Source organism: Lepidochelys olivacea, assembly GCF_965140295.1.
Source record: "Lepidochelys olivacea isolate rLepOli2 genome assembly, chromosome: 3".
Taxonomy (NCBI): domain Eukaryota; kingdom Metazoa; phylum Chordata; order Testudines; family Cheloniidae; genus Lepidochelys; species Lepidochelys olivacea.
In genome coordinates, this window is record NC_140413.1 from 106,141,300 (window position 1) to 106,160,834 (window position 19,535).

Consider the following 19,535-nt stretch of genomic DNA (forward strand, 5'->3'; position numbering starts at 1 on the left):
GAAAGTTTATGCCCAAATAAATTTGTCAGTCTCTAAGGTGCCACAAGTACTGCTCGTTGTTTTTGCTGATACAGTCTAATACAGCTACCACTCTGAAACCTGAACAGGATATGTAAACTTAGAAAATGCTGTGGACTTGATTTTCCATTCCATCCTAGCCTATTTTCAACTGTTGTGCTATGTTATAACTTTACTAGCAGCAAGCAAAGTGGCATAAGAGAATATTTCAAAAATCAAATAAATCCATATGCATAGGGCAGTTAATACAATACTCATCTATATGCTATGGGTTTGCCAGCCAATCAATCAAAACTTTGCGGGAAGACACCAGTGTTAAAGGAAATAATAATGTATGCATCTTAGAGATTCCATGGAGACACAATTCAAAGCAGAACTACCCACTCCTAAACATGTACTTACTGAGATAAATGCTGATGGAGTCATATAAGTGGGACTGTTATTGCTACAGGAATGTTGTTTCCATCAGATAATATGAGAGAGGAGAGTCCTTCCAACAGACCAAGCCACTTTTCCTCAGCATTTTTGACTAAAGGACTATAACTAATGTAAGAATACTGTAGGACAGTGGTCCCAACCTATGGTCCATGGAGCACCTGCTTGTGGCTCACAAGAGATGGCTGATCAATATGGGGCCTGATCCAAAACTCACCAAAGTCACTAAATTTCAATGGACTATGATTCAGGGCCATAGTGCTGACTCTCCTCTTTGTTTCCCCCTGCTGGTTAACAAAAGAACACAAGAATGACTGTACTGGGTCAAACCAATGGTCCATCTAACCCAGTATCCTGTTGTCTGACAGTGGCCAGTGACAGATGCTTCAGACAGAATTAACAGAACAGGGCTATTATCGAGTGATCCAGTCCCTGTCATCGAGTCCCAGCTTCTGGCAGTCAGATGCTAAGGGACCTCCAAAGCATGGGGTTGCATCCCTAGCCATCTTGGCTAATATGCATTGATGGACGTATCCTCCATGAACTTATTTAATTCTTTTTTGAACCCAGGAATACTTCTGACCTCAAAAAAGAATCCTCTACTTCCTTAAGAAATTCATTTCTGTTGTTTGTTTGTTGTTTTTTTTTGTGTCTTTTATTTGTTGTTGGGACTGTAGCCAGATCTATATCCAACGTAAAAGTACCCAAATGCCTATTTGGTCAACTTCTGAAGGGCACCCTCTCCTGTAGTTGTCACCTGTGTGAAACAAAAGACAAATATTAGTGTCTGTGTGACAACATAAACTTTCAGTGTTCCCTTTGGATATTAATTATGTAGATACCCTGCCAACAAAGAAATGGATGGAGACCTTTTGCCAGGCACAAGGCCTTTGCACAAATCACAGGTGGATAGTTATCAAACAGCTGCTTCTGGCAAGTCATGTGGCTATTTTGCTAAATAAAGTAGTTTCTACAAATTTTCTGTAGTTAAAGTCTTCCCTACATATTACAGCATTTCCATCTTAGTAGAGATGAGTATGTAAAATATAATCCAGCCATCTTTTGAATTAAAATGATCAGGCATTCCAAAAATGTCAATAAATCCTAAATGAGAAGGATGGAAAATATTTCTTAATTAGTGTAGTCCGTCTCTTTACTCTTCTCTCATGCAGAGAGGAACTACTTTCTGTCCTTCAAGCATTTGATCTTCCCCGTGTAAGGGGACTATTGTCCCCATACTAAAACTCAGTGGGAGTATTTTGGTTGGCTAGCTCCCCGTACCAAAAGAAAGGGGAAGGGTCGTTGGAAAATCAGGACCCTGAGACTGACAGTCCACAGGGGCAATGGGAATAGGTCAGTGCTCCAGATCAGTCTGATTGACTGGGTAGGCAGGCTAATCAGGGAGTCAGGAGGCCAAGAGAGGTGGGTCCCATCCTCCCTGTGACCTGGTATTGCCTGGGTCAGACAGAGTGGGGCCAAGCTCAGGAGAGAGCAGGGGCTGCAGCTGAGCTGGGGAGCAGAGCCCTGCCAGATCCAGAGGGGGCAGAGAAGCAGCCCAGGAAGCAGGTCAGTGCTAGGAGCAGAGTCACAAAAGCAGCCCAGAAAGCAGACCTGTCCTGGGAGGAGAGCTGCAGCAACCAGAGCCAGAGGGGCCAGAGAAGCAGCCCAGGGAGCTGGAGGCAGAGCAGCAGTGCTGAGGCAGGGTGGAGCTGGAGCAGTCCAGAGCCGGGTGCGGTGAGCAGCTGGGAAGAGCAAGGGGGACGCTGGGCAGAGGCCCACCACAGGGAGACACCCCCATCCAAGAGGCCTGGCAGGCCAGACTTGGAAGGGGATCGTAACCCCGACGGGGAGGAGACAACGCTGGGAAGAAGGGTTCTGCCACCTAAAGCCTGAGGGTGTGGCCACCGCCAGAGCAAGTGTCCTATCCGCAGCATCCCTGCAGCACACCCAGGGCCTGGGCAGGAGGCCTGGGACATCTGAGGAACAGACTGAACTTCCCTTACATTCCAGAGACGCTGGTTGTGATGCCCCCGTGCCACAGAGTGGGGTGATGTGTTTTCCTTTAACCTTTCCCATTTTTCCCTTATTTTTTTTAATTGATTGCTGTTTAATAAATTGTATTTGCTTTGAACTGTATGTAATGATCAGTGGGTCAGGGAATCATCCAGTGCAGAGAGAGTACCCCGGAATGGGGACACCCAAACCCATGCCCTAAGTGACCATAACAAGGTTGGGGGTCAAGCCACCCAGAAATCCTGGGCCCAGCCTTGTTGGGGTTACGTGGACTTTGCCACCCAGGAGAGTGGAAAGGGAGCCCTTGAAGTCAGGCAGGCCTCTGTGTAAAGGAAGTGGGAGTGAGGACTCAGATCCTTTTGCTAGCCCATTTCACCTGGGTAGTTTATAAGCCAGAAAAGTTCCCCACAATAGCGGGACCATTCCCCGACTTACATCTGCTTGCAGACACCTTTTAGCAGTGTAGCCTCAAATGCTTATTCATAGATTTATTTTCCTTTATCTCAGTTTCAGGATGTGCTATTTCAGACCTTACTGTCATATCCTGTCTCTCTTTTCCCCTCCTCCACCCCTTTCAGCCCTGTCTCTTTTTCTCCAAGCCACATGAAAACATTATCACATTGCTTCAAAATGTCATCTCTATGCCAGCTATAGCATGGGCACTTTCATAGGCTTCAGAATAATTTCGATTATAGGCCCAGAAAAACCTCAAACGGGTGGCAGTCGTATGTCTCCTTTCCCTTCCCCCTGCCAGTTTTGTGTTTTATTTTAATATGTTGGGCATTATTTGTCCACCCCCAGGCCAGTCAGCTGCCTATCCAAATACTGCCCACCACTTCCCCTGTATGCTGCGTGGGTCAGTGAGTGTTCAGAAGCCGGGCTGACCTGAGAATAGGCATCAGAACTTCTTCCCTAGTTCTTTGTCTGAAACTCTGTTCCTTCCCGAGCCAGAAGCTCCTACTCTACAGTTCCCCTCATTCCTGAGGTGACCAGTTCCCAGCTTCCCCACACCATGGATGACCTTTCCCCTAGGAATCACCCCCCCCACCCCTGCTACTCCTTGCTTTACTGCCTGTATGCCACCTCCTCTCATGCTTGCATTCTTACCTTTCTGGCAGTCACTATCCACCCCCTACTAATCCACTCCTCTATCAGCATACTATTTGAGTGCCTCGTAATCTTTAATGTCGTATCCTCACAACACGCCTGTGAGATAAGCAAGTGCTCTTATCCCCATTTTACAGATGGGGTACTGAGGCACAGAGTATCTCATCTTCAGTGGAACTAAAGTCAGGGGGCCTGTGTTCCCTGGAGGGACAGGACATCAGGGAAGGTGGGGAGTTACACTGGGAGCCAACATAGCCACATGGACAGTGCAGTGCACCGGGTTTGATAAAGACCAACCTGTTTGATTTAACCTGTACTCAGCTTTACTGTGCGCTGTTCAAACATGGTGGCAGAGGCAGAGCTGTGCATTCACTGCAGTGCAGCAACTGGCAGTGTGAGCTGTTGAATCTGAAGCCCTCCAGTCCCCTGGATTTTGCAGACACCAACCTCGCCCAGCAACGGACCCAGTGGAAGTTGTTGGAGCTCTACCCAGACTTGGCCATGCGGAAGGACGACAACCACAGGAAAGTAAAACTGTTATTTTACTTTATCTGAGAACAAGCAGACAGAGCTGCACTTTTATTCCTGGGAGAATTTTGCACCACTGCGAATGCAGTATTTGCGCAAAAAATTAATGTTGTGTGTGCAGAATTTCCTTTTTCTCCCACAGAAATGGGCTGCAGAGCTGCTGTCTGCCACTAGGGGCCACTCGACCTGGCAGAGCCCAGCTCATAAATAGAAGATACTGATGGGGGAAGAGAGGGGAGGAGCTTGAGGATTCCCAGCAGTTGCGCTTCTCAGCATGCCCTGAAGGAAGGAGGCAGCGTGCTGGAAACTCCATACAAACCCAGGGCCCAGCATCAAGCTGTTTCTCCCTCTGGATCCCTGGCCTCTGGGGGTGTGGGTGTCTGGGCTGGGGGGGGGCCCTCACCTGGGGTCCTGGGTGGGTGAGTGTTGGGGGGGTCTGCAGCTGGGCTTGAGGGGGGGCAGAGGGTGCGAATGTCTGGGTTGGGGGGCCCTCCGCTGGGCACTGGGGAGGCCCTATGCCTGGGCTCTGAGGGTTAGGGAGTGTGGGTGTCTCACTTGGGGAAGGCCCCGCAACTCAGTGCTGGGGCGTCCCCATGGCTGGGCTCTGGAGGATAAGGCGTACAGGTGTCTGGGCTGGGTTGGGCCCTGTAGCTGGGCTCTGGTTGGGAGCGGGTGTATATGAGTGTCTGGGTGGGGGGGGCTCTGCAGCTGGGCTCTGGAAGGGTAGGGAGTGTGGCTGTCTGGGTGGGGGGCACCCTGTGGCTGGGCTCTGGGAGGTAGGGGGTGCGGATGTCTGGCCCCCTTTCTGGGCTCTGAGCGGGAGGGGTCAGAGAAATAGGGGTTCCTTTAACTCTACTCCTGGGGGAATTTTTTGTGTGTCTGTACTATCACAGACATAGTTGCTGGCAGGTATTTTGAAATAAATTACCAAAAGAATTGAAACTGGCATGATTATGTAGTGTTATTTTGGCAAATAAAAAAAAAGAATTTTAAAATACTGTGCACAGAATTTTTTATTTTTTGTTGCAGAATTCCCCCAGGAGTACACTTTGAAGCTTATCACTGCCCCAAGTCTCATAGGAGTCTTAGGAGCTCTGGGGAACGATTGCTCTCCAAAGCAAAACAAAAATGTGGAGCAACACAGGATTTTCACTAGAGACTAGTCTGAAGGGGAAGGGATAGACCCCTGTGTTATTGCCTTATGTACACTGACTGCTACATGCAATTATGGGAACTTTACAGATTCCCTGATTCAGAACAGGACAGTCTGAGGCACTTGCAATCACCTCCTGCAGGAGTGGCTGCTCCAGAAAGGTGAACAGTTCTACTTGTTTCACCTTCATTCACCTTCACTCTGCTGATGCAACACAGAGGCTAAGGGCTAGATTCACAAAGGGACATAGCACCTATTTGCTTCTGTGGGTGTCAAAGACTAACACTTAGGCACCACTGACAGGCACAGAACCACTGCTCAGCTGCTGCCTATCCTTGTAGGTGTCTAAATTTCTGCCTGTAGGCATGCATAAAACTGCTTACATTGTCCAGCTGCTGGACACCCTTGTTCATGCCAAAGTCCTACTGGAATTCTCAAATTAGGCGTTCCTCTGCCTAGCTCATCTGTGGGGACTGATCTGGCAGGGGCCTGAACCTGCACAAAAGACATCTGGGGCAAGTTAGCTGACTCCTCATGGATGCCAATTTACACAATAGTCCAATGTTTAGCACACTCATTGGGGATGTCAGAGTCCCAGATTTGAATCCCCACTCTTACTGACTTCAATCAGGGGCTTTTATCCACATCTCCTACTGTGACATTACGCCCCATATTCTTCATAGAGATATTCTTATGATATGAATATGGCATAACTAAGATATATTTATGCAAGATGGGTCATGTGAGGTATCATTGGAAAGGTTATGATTTACTGGATGTGATTATCCAGTTTGTATGCATGTATCATTTCTTTATCTGACGTTAGAAATATTGACTATGTAATAATTACAGCTGTGTTTTCACCTTGGGACTGTCCATCTGCCCAGAATCAGCCTGGCTGGGTCATTAGGAATAGGCAATAGGAGAAAGGTCAGCCCCCTGTGAAGGGTATATCTGGAGATATAACCTGCAAGCTGTGCACTTTACCTTCAAGAAACTCTGCAACCTGCATAAAACAACATTAAGGGTGAGAAATTACTATCTGTAGCCTATTTTCTTTAATGTATTAACCCTAGTTTGTGTGTATGTTTTTATTTGCTCAGTAATCCGCTTTGTTCTATTTGCTATCCCTTATAATCGCTTAAAATCGTAGAATCATAGAACTGTAAGGGACCTTGAGAGGTCATCTAATCTAGTCCCTTGCACTCAAGGCAGGACTAAGTATTATCTTCTAGACCATCCCTGACAGGTGTTTGTCCAACCTGCTCTTAAAAATCCCCAATGATGGAGATTCCACCACCTCCCTAGGCAATTTCTGCCAGTGCTTAACCACTCTGACAGGAAGTTTTTCCTAATGTCCAACCTAAACCACCTTTGCTGCAATTTAAGCCCATTTCTTCTTGTCCTATCCTCAGAGGTTAAGAAAAACATTTTTTCTCCCTCCTCCTTGTAACAACCTTTTATGTACTTGAAAACTGTTCTCATGTCCCTTTTCAGTCTTCTCTTCTCCAGACTAAACAAACCCAATTTTTTCAATCTTCCCTCATAGGTCATGTTTTCTAGACCTTTAATCATTTTTATTGCTCTTCTCTGGACTTTCTCCAATTTGTCCACATCATTCCTGAAATGTGGCACCCAGACCTGGACACAATACTCCAGCTGAGGCCCTAATCAGCACGGAGTGGAGCAGAAGAATTACTTCTCGTGTCTTGCTTACAATATTCTTGCTAATACATCCCAGAATGATGTTTGCTTTTTTTGCAACAGCATTACACTGTTGACTCATATTTAGCTTGTGATCCACTATGACCCCCTGTTCCCTTTCTGCAGTACTAATTCCTAGGCAGTCATTTTGTATGTGTTGATTGTGAACTGATTGTTTCCAATGTGATGTGAACTGATTGTTCCTTCCTAAGTGGAGTACTTTGCATTTGTCCTTATTGAATTTCATCCTATTTACTTCAGACCATTTCTCCAGTTTGTCCAGATCATTTTGAATTTTAATCCTATCCTCCAAAGGACTTGCAACCCCTCCCAGCTTGGTATCATCCGCAAACTTTATAAGTGTACTCTCTATGCCATTATCTAAATAATTGATGAAGATATTGAACAGAACTGGACCCAGAACCAATCCCTGCGGTACCCCACTAGGTATGCCCTTCTAGCATGACTGAACCATTGATAATTACTCTCTGGGATTAATTTTCCAACCAGTTATGCACCTACCTTATAGTAGCTCCATCTAGGTCAGAGGTGGGCAAACTACAGCCTGCAGGCCACACAGAATCATAGAATGTCAGGGTTGGAAAGGACCTCAGGAGGTCATCTAGTCCAACCCCCTGCTCAAACCAGGACCAATCCTCAATTTTTGCCCCAGATCCCTAAATGTCCCCCTCAAGGATTGAACTCACAACTCTAGGGTTAGCAGGCCAATGCTCCCCCCATCTGGCCCGCCGGACCATCATGCCCGGCCCTTGAGCTCTCAGCTGGGGAAGCTAGCCCCTGGACCCTCTAGGCAGCGAGCTCCTGCCGGGTAGCACGGCTAGCTCCAGCTGGTAAAGGGGTGGTGGTGGGGGGTTGGATAAGGGACAGGGGGCGGTTGGATGGGGTAGAGGTTCTGTAGGGGGGGGGCGGTCCAGGGAAAGGGGGTTTGGATAGGCATGGGAGTTCCAGGGCATTGTCAGGGGGTGGGGTTGTGGATAGGGAGCAGGGGGTGTTGTATAGGGGCTGGGGGACAGTTAGGGGCAGGGGGTTCCAGGAGGGGGTGGTCAGGGGACAAGAAGCGGGGGGGGGGGTTGAATGGCTCAGGAGTTCTGAGGGGGCAGTCGGGGGGGAAGAGGGAGGGAGGCGGATAGGGAGCAGGGGCAGGCTGTTTGGGGAGGCGCAGCCTTCCTTACCCGGCCCTCCATACGGTTTCCCAACCCCGATGTGGCCCTTGGGCCAAAAAGTTTGCCGACCCCTGCTCTAAGGAGAGTGCGCTAATTCCAGGCTATTGCGTATTCTGGGACAGATCTCTCCTTTTGAGGCTGTTCCACTCTGTATAAATAAATAGGGTCTTGAACTTGACTCTCCCACTTTCCAGGTGTGTGCGCTAACCAGCAGCCTATAGCATCAATCTCTTGCTTTTTTCTCTCTGGCTCAATGAATTGCAATGCTTAAGTCCCCTTTGTGAAACTAGCACTACATGACTTGCCCAGCATCACACAGAAAAACTGTAGCAGACAGGTAATTTGAACCTGGACCTCACAGGCTAGGGTTCTCTCACTGATCCATGCTTTTTCCTTCCCTGCACTTTTTCAGTTACTTCTTCCTATGTTAAAGGTGGGCACCCTGGATGCCAAATCATCATATTTGGGGGGTATCAAATTCCTGTATTTTTTCTTGGGCCCTCTTTTTGGCATCATACTTTTGAATAAGGTATTCAGATATCACTCTGATGAACGTTGTGTATATTCCTAAACTATATTGAACACTTTAGACCTTCGCAGAAGACTTGCTTCGCACTTTTCTAAAAATGAATCAAGGAAGCCACTTGTCTTAGCAAAAACAATTAGGGATTCAGATATTTATTTAAGGACTGTGTTGCTCTCAATTTAGAGAATGGAAAATAGCCCAGCCAGTGTAACTTTTTGACACCAGCCAGTTTCACTTTCAGATTCTCATTCTCTAATCCAGAGTTTCTTAACCTAGGGTTCATGGGAGCGGTTTCAGAGGTCACGAGCAGGGCTGACGTTTGGGAATAGGAAGCCTGGGGCCCCACAGCACAGGGGACTTGTGAAGCTAATTTAGATGTTTCAGTCCCGAGCGGGGTTGTAGCCTGGAGTCCCACACCCCGAGCAGGGCTGAAGCCCCATGCTGCAGGTGGTTGCTGAAGCCCAAAGCCCTGAGCTTAAGGTGGGGGGGGTCCACAATTTTTTTTTAAGTCCAAAAGCAGTTGCCAACACAAAAAGATTAAGAAACACGGCTCTAATTCAATGCTACAATGTTTGGGTTGCCAGCACGGCAGAGGAATGTCTGTTTCTTTAAACGCACGTACCTTTTCTTTTTTGAATTTAAAAACATATCATGGAAGTACTTCCTTTGTTCTTAAATTTTGTCAAAACTTAAATTTGGGTCTAAATTTGACCTGACACTATCCTTTTAAAGTGTTACTCTCACCAGGGGCTCTAGTGTCATCCGTTGGACAGAGACGCTGATAAATAGTAAAAAGAAAAGGAGTACTTGTGGCACCTTAGAGACTAACCAATTTATTTGAGCATAAGCTTTCGTGAGCTATGGATCACTTCATCGGATACATTCAGTGGAAAATCCAGGGAGGAGATTTATATACACACAGAACATGAAAAAATGGGTGTATCATACACACTGTAAGGAGAGTGATCACTTAAGATGAGCTATTACCAGCAGAAGAGCGGGGGTGGGGGGGAGGAAGGGGGAAGAATATCACTACAAAAGGTTATCAAGGTTGGCCATTTCCAGCAGTTAACAAGAACATCTGAGGAACGGGGGAGGCGGGGGGGGGGGGGCGCGGGGAATAAACATGGGGAAATAGTTTTACTTTGTGTAATGACCCATCCACTCCCAGTCTCTATTCAAACCTAAATTAATTGAAATTCAGCAGTTTCTCGTTGGAGTCTGTTTTTGAAGGCATTGACACCCTGACAGCAGGATTGTCTGGCTATGTAGAGTCCCTCCTCAGGCCCTACGCTACCAGCACTCCCAGCTATCTTCGAGACACCACTGACTTCCTGAGGAAACTACAATCCATCGGTGATCTTCCTGAAAACACCATCCTGGCCACTATGGATGTAGAAGCCCTCTACACCAACATTCCACACACAGATGGACTACAAGCCGTCAGGAACAGTATCCCCAATAATGTCACGGCAAACCTGGTGGCTGAACTTTGTGACTTTGTCCTTACCCATAACTATTTTACATTTGGGGACCATGTATACCTTCAAATCAGTGGCACTGCTATGGGTACCCACATGGCCCCACAGTATGCCAACATTTTTATGGCTGACTTAGAACAATGCTTCCTCAACTCTCGTCCCTTAATGCCCCTACTCTACTTGCGCTACACTGATGACATCTTCATCATCTGGACCCATGGAAAAGAAGCCCTTGAGGAATTCCACCATGATTTCAACAATTTCCACCCCAACATCAACCTCAGCCTGGACCAGTCCACACAAGAGATCCACTTCCTGGACACTACGGTGCTAATAAGCGATGGTCGCATAAACCCCACCCTATACCGGAAACATACTGACCGCTATTCCTACCTACATGCCTCCAGCTTTCACCCAGACCACACCACACGATCCATCGTCTACAGCCAAGTTCGACAATACAACCGCATTTGCTCCAACTCCTCAGACAGAGACAAACACCTATAAGATCTCTATCAAACATTCTTACAACTACAATACCCACCTGCTGAAGTGAAGAAACAAATTGACAGAGCCAGAAGAGTACCCAGAAGTCACCTACTACAGGACAGGCCCAACAAAGAAAATAACAGAACGCCACTAGCCATCACCTTCAGCCCCCAACTAAAACCGCTCCAACGCATCATCAAGGATCTACAACCTATCCTGAAGGATGACCCATCACTCTCACAAATCTTGGGAGACAGGCCAGTCCTTGCCTACAGACAGCCCCCCAGCCTGAAGCAAATACTGACCAACAACCACATACCACACAACAGAACCACTAACCCAGGAACCTATCCTTGCAACAAAGCCCGTTGCCAACTGTGCCCACTTATCTATTCAGGGGACACCATCACAGGGCCTAATCACATCAGCCACACTATCAGAGGCTCGTTCACCTGCACATCTACCAGTGTGATATATGCCATCATGTGCCAGCAATGCCCCTCTGCCATGTAAATTGGTCAAACTGGACAGTCTCTGTGTAAAAGAATAAATGGACACAAATCAGATGTCAAGAATTATAACATTCATAAACCAGTCGGAGAACACTTCAATCTCTCTGGTCTCTGACCTAAAAGTCGCTATATTACAACAAAAAGACTTCAAAAACAGACTCCAACGAGAGACTGCTGAATTGGAATTAATTTGCAAACTGGATACAATTAACTTAGGCTTGAATAGAGACTGGGAGTGGTTGAGTCATTACACAAGGTAAAACTATTTCCCCATGTTTATTCCCCCCCCCCCCCCGCAACTGTTCCTCAGACTTTCTTGTTAACTGCTGGAAATGGCCCACCTTGATTATCACTACAAAAGGTTTTCTCTCCGCACCTCCACCCCCGCTCTCCTGCTGGTAATAGCTCATCTTAAGTGATCACTCTCCTTACAGTGTGTATGATAACAGCCATTTTTTCATGTTCTGTGTGTATATAAATCTCCTCACTGTATTTTCCACTGAATGCATCCGATGAAGTGAGCTGTAGCTCATGAAAGCTTATGCTCAAATAAATTGGTTAGTCTCAAAGTGCCACAAGTCCTCCTTTTCTTTTTGCGAATACAGACTAACACAGCTGCTACTCTGAAACCTGATAAATAGTAGATTCCATTTGTCCCTTAAACAGGGCTCTACAGCATTCCACCATTATCTAGTAACCAAATTGGTGCTGCTTCACCACTATGAAGTTATTAATACTTAATTCTTGCACTTTCCTTTCTCCAGGAGGGAGCCATCCCTACCTTTGGTATGTTAAAATATCTATTATATAGCAGTCTTATATTAAAGATACCATCCCCTGAGAAGTATCACTTTGTCTGTCCATTGGGTAAGCAGAGCAGCTCCGGGCACATGTGATGTGACATCTTTCACAACTATTCATTTAAATCTAACAGAAGAAATAGGCAGGAGCTTAGTTTAACACTGCTCAGTTTAACTTTCACCGAGATCTCGTGACTGTTATTCATTTTAAAACCTTACTTATACTAGGATTCTTGAGGGAACAAAACCCAGCACTGATGACGGGAAGCACTTACAGCTAAAAATACGAAACAACCAGGGGTATCATGTGTGGGGGAGCAAAGGGAAGTAGTTAACCTTAAAATGCTGTCAGTTCTAGGTGAACAATTTTGAATCAATGACTAACTGAATTTTCTTCAGTGCTCATTCCTCCGGTACACAGATGCCATCAACATAATTAATGAAAACATGTGGAAACTTTTTATTTAACATATACTGATGGGACTCAATGGCTATTATGATTACCCTCAATAAGAAGCCCCCATGAGATACTGGTGTACATTTCAAAGTCAGCTCCTACAGCAGAAAATAGAAAGGGGCATAAACTCTGGCAGGTCAAGTGTAAAAATATAATTAGGCAGGCCAAAAGAGGATTTGAAGGCTAACTAGCAAAAGACACAAAAATAAACAGCAATTGATATTTAAGCACTTCAGAAGCAGGAAGCCAGCCAAACAATCAGTGGGGCCACTGTACAATCAAGGTGGTAAAGGAACACTCAAGGAAGTGAAGGCCATTGTGGAGAAGCTAAAGGAATTTTTTGCATTGATCTTCACAGCAGAGGGTATATGGGAAATCCACACATCTGAGCCATTCTTTTTAGGGGATAAATCTGAGGAATTGTCCAGATTGTCAATGGAGGAGATTTTGGAACAAACTGATAAATTAAACAGTAATAAAATCACCAGTACCAGGTGGTATTCACCCCAGAGTTCTGAAGGAACTCATATGTGAGATTGCAGAACTACTAACTGTGGTATCAAGTATCAGAAGGGTAGCCGTGTTAGTCTGGATCTGTAAAAGCGATAAAGAGTCCTGTGGCATCTTATAGACTAACAGACGTATTGGAGCATAAGCTTTCGTGGGTGAATACACACTTCGTCGGATGCATGTAGTGGAAATTTCCAGAAGCAGGTATAAATATATAACTAACCTCATTATCCCTAGCCTGATTCTTGCTTGCATATTTATACCTGCCTCTGGAAATTTCCACTACATGCATCCGACGAAGTGGGTATTCACCTACGAAAGCTTATGCTCCAATACGTCTGTTAGTCTATAAGTTGCCAGAGGACTAACTGTGGTGTGTAACCTATTGCTTAAATCTTAGTACCTGATGACTGGTGAATAGCTTATGTAATGCTGTTTTTCTGGAAAAGGGGAGGCAGGCAGCATTTGGTTTTTTAAAGGCTCCAGAGGTGATCCTGACAATTACAGGCTGGTAAGCCCAACTTCAGGACCAGGCAAATTGGCTGAAACTATAATAAACAGAATTATCAGGAAAACTGTACTTCACCAATCTATGAGAATTGTTGAGAGAATGTCAACAAGTACGTGGACAAGGGTGATCCAGTTGATATAGCATTCTTGGACAAGGACCCACATCAAAGACTCTTAAGCAAAGTAAGCAGTCATGAAATTAGAAGGAAGGTCCTCGCATGGATCAGCAACTGGTTAAAAGACAGGAAACAAAGGGTAGAAATAAATGGTAAGTTTTCACAATGGAGAGGTAAATAGCAGGGTCCCCCAAGGATCTGAACTCGAATGAGTGCTGTTCAACATATTCATAGATGATCTGAAAAAGAGGGTGAATAACAAGGTTGCAAAGTTTTCAGATTATAATGAATTACTCAAGATAGTTAAGTCCAAAACTTACTGCAAAGAGTTACAAAGGGATGTCACAAAACTGGGTGACTGGGCAACAAAATGGCAGATGAAATTCAATATTGATAAGTACAAGGTAATGCACATAAAAAAACCTCATTCCACCTATACATATAAAATGTTGGGGTCTAAATTAGCTATTACCACTCAAAAAGTGATCTTGGAGACATTGTTGATGGTTCTCTGCAAACATCTGCTCAATATGCAGCAGTAGTCAAAAAAGCGAACAGAATGTTAGGAAGCATTAGAAAATGGTTAGATAATAAGACAGAAAATATTATAATGCCAAATATAATTTCAAATATAAATCCATGATATACTCACACTTTGAATACTGTGCACAGTTCTGGTCTCACCATCTCAAAAAAGATATATTAGAATTGGAAAAGGTACAGAGAAGAGCTACAGAAATTATTAGGGGTATTAGGGGTATGATTAGCTTCCATAATGATTAGGAGAAACTAAAAAGACTGGGATTTTTCTGCTTAGGAAAGAGACAACTAAGGAGGGATATGATAGAAGTCTATAAAATTATGAGAAAGTGAAGAAAGTGAATACGGAAGTGTTATTTACCCCTTCACATAAAACAAGAACCAGGGATCACGCAATGAAATTAATAGGCAGCAGATTCAAAACAAACATAAGGAAGTATTTCTTCACAAACACATAGTCAACCCATGGAACTCCTTGCTAGGGGAGGTTGTGAAGGCCAAAACTTTAACTGTGTTCAGAAAAGGATTAGGTAAATTCACGGATGATAGGTCAACCGGTGGCTATTAGCCAAGGTGCTCGGGGATGCAATTCCATGCTCTGAGTGTCCCTAAACCTCGACTGCCAGAAGTTGGGACTGCATGAAAGGAGCTGGATCACTCAAGTATTGCCCTGTTCTGTTCATTCTCTCTGAAGCATCTGGCTCTGGCCATTGTACTGGGCTAGATCAGTGGTTCTCAATCAGGGGTACGCATACCCCTGGGGGTACACAGAGGTCTTCCAGGGGTATGTCAATTCATTTAGATGTTTTTCTAGTTTTGCAACAGGCTACATAAAAAACACTAGCGAAGTCAATCCAAACTAAAATTTCATACAATGACTTATTTATACTGCTCTATATACTATACACTGAAATGTAAGTACAATATTTATATTCCAATTGATTTATTTTATAATTATATGGTAAAAATGAGAAAGTAAGCCATTTTTCAGTAATAGTGTGCTAGGACATTTTTGTATTTTCATGTCTGATTTTATGAGCAAGTAGTTTTTAAGTGAGGTGAAACTTGGGTACACAAGACAAATCACACTCCTGAAAGGGGTACAGTAGTCTGGAAAGGTTGACAGGTTTCAGAGTAGCAGCCGTGTTATTCTGTATCTTCAAAAAGAACACGAGTACTTGTGGCACCTTAGAGACAAACAAATTTATTTGAGCATAAGCTTTCATGGACTACATGCATCCGATGGAGTGGGCTGTAGCCCACGAAAGCTTATGCTCAAATAAATTTTCTAGTCTCTAAGGTGCCACAAGTACTCCTGTTCTTTTTGGCAAGGTTGAGAATCACTGGGTTAGATGGACCATTGGTCTGACCCAGTATGGCCATTCTTATATCATCATTGATACAGTACACTGAAAGTGTGTTAAATATACTACTTCTGCATTGATTGCAGCAAGAGAAGGCGGACAAAGTCTTACATGGAGAAAAGGTGACAAGAGTTTTTAAAAGGCACTCTTTTTATAAAACATGTTTGGACAGAATATACATCCTCTATAGAGACAGGTTGGTGGACAGGAAGAAATATCTCATAATTATATGGAACTTCAGAGATCTGGGTTCAATTATTGACTGTCACAGACCTCCTGATGACCTCGGTCAAATCACTTAACCTCTCTGTGCCTCACTTTTTTCCTTTTTAAATAGCGTTAATAATATTGTTCCTCTTTGAGATGCTCAGATACTATAGTGATGGAAGACACAGTGTATAAACATAAACACCTAATGCAATGAGTTAATAGCCCAGTCTTTAAGTTCCAGGGGTTGTTAATGAAAGACATTATCATTTGATACCTGTTTGTTGGCTTTTGTGAAAGGCATTGATGGTCAAAGCCGTTTCCTAGTAGACTTGTCCACATTTAAAATAAAAAGATACCCTCAATCAAAACTGACTTTCTAACTGGCATGCTTTGTGGCACGCTGATCAGTTAGATCGAGGATTGATTAGGTAGGGACACAGAAGTGAATTCTCACCCCTAGAAGAAATCTCTTATTTCTCATCAAAAAAACCTATAGCTGCATGTTCTTCCCGCATTTGCATAAGTCCCATTCCTGTTATTAGAAGCAACAGTCCGAGGGGAATGCCTTGCCATTCCTATTCATTTTCTAGTAATGAACTTTTTCGAGTTTACCGGCAGTTGGCATAAAAGGGACAAAATATTAATAACAAAATCACCACTCTGCAGGAGAGGTCTCTAGGGTACTCTAGTGTAACTCCTCATTTGCATCATCTGAAATGTACACTGATTTCGATTGCTCTGACATTTAAATAAGAAAAAGAAAATGGTTTCACCCCATTTTTAAGAAGTACTGTAATATTATATGCTGTCATCAGTTTCACAATCTATACTCTGAATGAAAGGTCTTTCTTTTACTGAAAGACTGAGATGAGGCTAGAAGTTTGACCAAGCTGTACTTCAGTGCGAGCTAACACTCTCAGCTGACCTAATGGTTTCATTTTGAATATACTATCTATCCATTTCCTAAACTCCAATCTTATTTGACACACCTGGCTAGCTTTCAAAACTGTCTATAAACTTTCTGTGGGAGGTGGCGCAAGGCTTTGAAGACTTTATCATGGTTGGTAAATTGCATTCATCACTTACTGTAGATTTTGCTAGACCATCCCACACGCCCTTCTCCCTCCATTTTCTTTTTTTTAAGAGAACCATAGCAATGGTAACCATCTATGCAGGGACAGGTCCTCACTTGTCTCTACCAACAGTTGACTAGACAAGCTTAGGGGTGCCACAATATATTTCAGCATAACCAGGTACTTTATAATAGCATATAATTAGTTGTGTATTTCATTTGGATTTTGTCATACAGAACAAAGAACTCTTTCAGAGTAAATCAGCAAAAGGGTCTGGTAAGAGAATTAGATATAACAGCACACAGCAACAGGAATGGATTCTTGTCACTCAACATTTAAGATGTTTTAGTGGAAGCAGACATGGTAACAATGAAGTATAATTATGCTTAAGATGAAGTAAGGATTGGATATTTTCTTTTCTGATTTCTCAGACTGAGACTTGAGTAAATCCTTAATAAACCTTCAGTCATATTTTAAATGGTCAGCAAACTTTTAAATAGCTTCTATTGTTTTTAATTACTCTATGCTTCCATGGAAACAGAAGAGCTCAACCATTGAAAAAATATGAGAGAAAACTAGAACTCACCTGGGTACAGTGTGTGAAAACCTGTCCTCTTTGAAGGCAGTGGGAGTTTTGCCATTCACTTCAGTTGGACCAGGATTTCAACCGATGTCCGTTTAAGGCTATGGCTATTGATTAGTGATAAAAAGCTGATAGCCATAGAGAAAATCAAGGACCAGATGTTAGCTTCACATACAGAGCTTGTCGGAAAAACTTTGACAGTACAGTTTTCCATTGGAAAATGCAGTTCTATTGAAATCAAAACACTCTGTGAAATCAGGTTGACTTTGCCAAAATCTCATTTCAGAGGGGGGGAAAGGGGAAGAGTTTTGCCATTTTTGGAATGGAATGTTTTGATTTTTCCATCTGAAATTACTTTTCATTCCAAATTTTCTATTTTTTTCATATGAATATAAATAAAGTTGAAATAAAAACAATGTTTTGCTTTTGTTGAAATGAAACATTTTGTTTGACCCTAAATGCTTTTTTAAAATGTTTCTTTCATGGATATTTTTGAAATGTTTGGGTCTCAATCCAAATTGGAATAAGAACAAATTTAGAAATTCTCCATCAAATAGAATTTCCATTCTCCGCACAGCTCTATTCACATGGCTTTCTCAAAGACCTTTTTCTTTTGTCACAACAATTTGATCCCCTAATGATATAAGAAGCAAATCAGTACATCATAAATGGAGTGAACACAACACAGGTGATATATGCATTATAGGTTAGGACCAAAATTTTCAAACTTGAGTGACTAAAGTACATGCTTAAGCACCTAAATATATGGCTTTATTTTCAGAGGTGCTCATTTTCTTTAAGGCGAGTTGATTTTATTTATAGATCTATTTATATATAAAACTGTCAGATGATTTGGAACCATCACAGTGAACAATAGCTAACCTATGTAGTAGCCACACAATCTAATTTTCATTATTCTTGTTCTTGACCCTTTTCCTCTCCTTTTGCTTGCTCTACTCAATTGTTGCATCTTATTTCAGATTAGATTGCAAACGTTTCAGGGCTCAGAGAAGATATCTCAGTACAGATTAACAGTAGTAAATAATGTTCCAAGAGCATTTCATAGACTTGCAGCAGATGCTTTCAAGATATAGACAACATGGGCTAATGGGTGAACTGGGAAATAGAACTCATAAGGAAATGTCTGGAATTTTTTTAAAGTTCTTGCAACCTCAGGTCCCCGACTTCTGCCATTCCTTGAAGTCGCCAGGCTTTTACTATGCCTGGCCCAGCTCATTGCAGATAGTGTCTTGATGGTCCCTTTGGGGCAGGTACCATTTATGCTGCCCATCTCTGAGAACAGAAATTTGTTGTGTTTGTCTCTGAGAACACACCTTAGGGATTTTTCTGTGTAACAGGAGTAACGGCCCTTTTAGACTTAGAGGAAGCCCTCATTGGCTAGCATTACCCCATTCCAGGAAAGAGTGGGATAGAGACATGGTCAGTGATGGGAAGGAGGCAGTTTATGTGGTGCACTGTTTTAGGGTCTGAGACCAGTTTCAAGAGCAAGATGAGCTGAAACTTCCCTCTTCCCTAAGTGGTGAGAAATCAAGCTGACCCTTTGTGGCTGCCAGACAACCTCTCCTGTGGAACCAGGAATGTGGGGCAGGCTTGGAGTTGTTGCTGCCAGATGGCACTGTAGTTCAAGAGTTCTGGCAATGCCTGCTGGGAAACAGTCCTAGCTATGTAAGGAGATCCTTCAGCAGACTGAGAAGTGACCTGGAAGGAGTGGAAGGCTCTCTCCAACTGTTGAATAAGCAACTCACCTTTTTATTCCTTATTTTACTTTATGCAATTGTTTTGGTTCTTAAAAAAACAAAACAAAAAAAAAACCCTTCTGGGAAGGGGCTGAGCATGTTTGAGACAGACTGGGACAGAAATTTTGGAGAGCAGGTATTTTTCTGGGTATGGCTTTCTTTGTTTGGCTTGGCTGGCCACCCCTAGTAATGTCTTAAATCCAAAAGTATCTTAAAGAAAACAATATTTATTAGAAAACTAAGAGGAATCAAAGCAATCAAAAGTAAGCAGTATAAAATTTATGGATCCGGCAGTCTAAAATAATACCCTTGTTAGAAAGGTTAAAGGGGATCTTCATCAAGGGGATCCAGCTATGGAACAAACTTCCAAGGAGATTAGGAGAGTCCCTAGCGCTACCATGTTTAGGAAACATGGCAAAAACTTCCTCTTTGAAAAGATCATTCCACTATAAGAATGACATTCTC

At 43.5% G+C, this 19,535-nt stretch overlaps 2 long non-coding RNA genes across 3 annotated transcripts in view; one reads left to right on the plus strand and one right to left on the minus strand.

Annotated features, from left to right (window-relative positions):
* LOC311519009 overlaps window positions 1-19,535 on the minus strand; it is a 46,241-nt gene continuing 26,706 nt past the window's right edge. Inside the window, exons 3-5 of one of the 2 annotated variants that reach the window (XR_014711177.1) lie at window positions 17,317-17,441; window positions 6,119-6,260; window positions 1-1,210 (exon numbers count right to left, since the gene is read on the minus strand). This is a non-coding gene — a long non-coding RNA (uncharacterized lncRNA). Of the gene's footprint in view, window positions 1,211-6,118; window positions 6,261-17,316; window positions 17,609-19,535 lie in introns of those variants that run through there. The other variant, XR_014711178.1, reaches the window with a different exon arrangement.
* Window positions 5,155-19,535, plus strand: part of LOC311519010 — a 67,168-nt gene continuing 52,787 nt past the window's right edge. Inside the window, exons 1-2 of the long non-coding RNA XR_014711179.1 lie at window positions 5,155-5,415; window positions 6,107-6,281. This is a non-coding gene — a long non-coding RNA (uncharacterized lncRNA). The remainder of the gene's footprint in view (window positions 5,416-6,106; window positions 6,282-19,535) is intronic.